The sequence below is a fragment of the Belonocnema kinseyi genome, chromosome 1 (genome assembly GCF_010883055.1).
Source record: "Belonocnema kinseyi isolate 2016_QV_RU_SX_M_011 chromosome 1, B_treatae_v1, whole genome shotgun sequence".
Taxonomy (NCBI): domain Eukaryota; kingdom Metazoa; phylum Arthropoda; class Insecta; order Hymenoptera; family Cynipidae; genus Belonocnema; species Belonocnema kinseyi.
The window spans coordinates 95,668,182-95,671,085 of record NC_046657.1 but is presented as its reverse complement, the minus strand read 5'-3'; the positions used below and the strand labels follow the sequence as shown (position 1 = coordinate 95,671,085).

The 2,904-nt window shown below is 24.7% G+C and overlaps 1 protein-coding gene across 1 annotated transcript in view; it reads right to left on the bottom strand.

The window, feature by feature from the left end:
• LOC117173300 (putative inorganic phosphate cotransporter) overlaps nucleotides 1–2,904 on the bottom strand; it is a 48,431-nt gene that overhangs the window by 45,183 nt on the left and 344 nt on the right. The window lies entirely within an intron of this gene.

The following is a 2,904-nucleotide window of genomic DNA, read 5'->3' as shown; positions in this document are numbered from 1 at the left end:
ATTTTTTATTTAATTTTCAATTATTTACACAAATGGAATTTGTTTAAAAATGTATTTAAATTTAATTAAATTTGTCAAAAAATTGTTTATTTGTTGGAAAACTTATTGTTTAAACAAATTAAGGGTTGTTGAAAATTAATAATTATTTATTGTTTATACAATTGAAAAATATTTTTAAATACATGTATGTTCTTAAAGATAATCAACTGTGAATTAGAAGAATTAAAGAAAAAACTTTCTTAAAGAAATAGAATTTGCTATCATAATTAAAAATTAATTATTCAAAATTGATCAATATTCGTCTAGACCAACAGTAATATTTTTTATTAAAAAAAAACATTTTCGAAAAAAATTATATAAACAATTGAAACTTGTTTAAACAATTGCAAATTAATTAAACAATGTTGATAAATATTCCACTAAATAAACAGTAATAGTTTTTATATAAAAAAGAATGTTTAAAACAAATATTATTGAAACAAATTCCAATTGTTTAAATAATTAACAATTAATTAACCAATGTTCATTAGCGGAAAAACAAATTCTTTAAACAAATTCCATTTCTTTCGGAAATTTATATTTTTTGTTTTAAGGATAGTTTTCAAGCCTCTGTATATTCCCAAACCCTAAAAAATTATTCCAAAGACTAAAAAAAGTGATTTTTTTCCAATGCATTTAAAATGGAAAACTTCAAGTCAAATCTGGCAGCTGTTAAAAAAGTTTATTATCAATCAGGAAATTTCTTTTTTCGGATTTGCAATGAAATGGAAGGGGGGTGCTCTCTAAAAAATAGTGGTTTGAGCCAACCTAATGTAAACCTATGAATATTATAGAATAGTACCAGATAGATCATGAATTGTTACTATGTATAGGAATATTATCGAATATCACTACAATAGTACTCAATGTAAGAAATAAGATTGCACGTAATATTTTAGCTCAATAGATGTATAAATAAACAGTTTATCAGTCAAAAAGGCATTTTGAACTATTATACACTGATGTATTATGAAAGCAAGAATTCTAATTAGAAAATGAAAGCAGTGAGCCTCACCTAATTCTTTTACTCTTGTGTCGGGTGTGCGCGGTTATGGGTGCTTGTAAATGCGCGTTTATGGGTGCGTGTTGAGTTTGTGTATATTACACTTTTTTATGAACACAGTAACTTGAAAACGGTTGCTGATAAATTGATAAATTTTGGAGGGCTGATTTTCAGCACTAATATCTTGAAACTGACCGAAGGATTTCTCCAAATATTTATTTCATTTTTCTAGCACTTTATAATATTTTAGAGATCGGTTTTTTATAGTGAAGGTTTTTTCATTAACATAATTCAAAGTTGCTGCAAGAACAGAAAAGATTTCTTGTTCAAGGTAAATCGAATGACCTATAGTATTAATATATTTTATTAAAGAGTAAGGAAGTTATGCTTATTTATAATATTTTAAACATCTCTTTTGAACAGAAAAACTTTTTGAATGAATATAATTCAAAGTTGAGGCATGAATAGAAAAGACTATTTGATCATAATTTTTTTATTAATATAATTCTGACAATTTAAGAAAAATCATAAATTTAGGAAGGGGAAAAATTACTATTTTAAATACAAAATTTGATTTGTCTGATTATTTTTCATTGTATTTTAAAAATGGTTTGTATAATTTTGTAATTTTGTCATTTTTGTACATACATTTCTATTTTTAAATTGATCAAAATAAAAACTTTAATTTGTCTAATATGTAAAAAATCACTAATTCTTCCTCAATGAGGAAGCAAATTGTTCGTGAAATGAACACCATTTAATTTATGTTTTAAGTGTAATATTCATCACAAACACACTTCGATTGTTCTAGTTACATTTCACCACAGACTAGATCGTAAACATTACAGAAAAAAAAACGATTGACTTTCATTTTATCAAAGTTACCGATTAACGGAAAGTCTTCTTTGCTCTTTATTGATTTTTTTAATCACTGTTTACACAACACTTTGATCGAGGTTCTTACAATTCATTTCTTTGAGGGGCCTTTGGTGTCAGTTGTAAATTATACAATAATAATGAACCAGGAAGCAAATATCCGGTCTTTTTAGGTAACTTTATTCCAGTCTCTATCTGGCTTTATTATCTGTATTCTTATCAATTTTTTCAGAAGCTTTTTATATAGGTGTTAAGAATTTATAAAAACGTTTATTAAAACTTTAGTGTTCGTAAGTTAATCATTGTATTTAATTACACGTTTTTAACTAAAAACAATACAGAAAAGATACCAGGACAATCCTGATGATGATTTTTATGATACTAAATAGTCATATGCTAATAATATAATAGTACTGATTATAGTAATAAAAGAATTCCAAATACTACAATCATTAATATAGAGTAAATAGTGTAAAATTGTACAGTAGGGGAGAGTGGTATCTATAATAATTGATTCAATTCATATTATTTACTTAACAAATTTGTTCGGGAAGAATAATCAAATTACTTTTCTTAATTAATTATTATAACGTGCATTAATTTATTTAACACGAAGAACAAATGATCATTATATCCAGTATGTACTATTGCCGTATATTACCTAATATATTACAAGTAAGCACTGTATTATCGTCAAATTTTACTTCAATGTTGCTAGAAAGGCGTACATATTTTTGATTTAATTAAAAGTTGCTGATGAAATTATTATTTTAATTTTATTCAACTTTCACTTATTTCATAATATTTCATTGAACTTTTAGTTTTATTTTATCCATTTCAGAAATACTTATTGTTAGTTTTATGCTTGATTTTTACCTAATTTATGTTTTCTTTTACTATTCGATTTCTTTTATTTGCCTAAATAAAAATCTAACAGTCAATCCTTTTGTCACAAACTTCACCTAAACTAGCAACCAAATAATTCT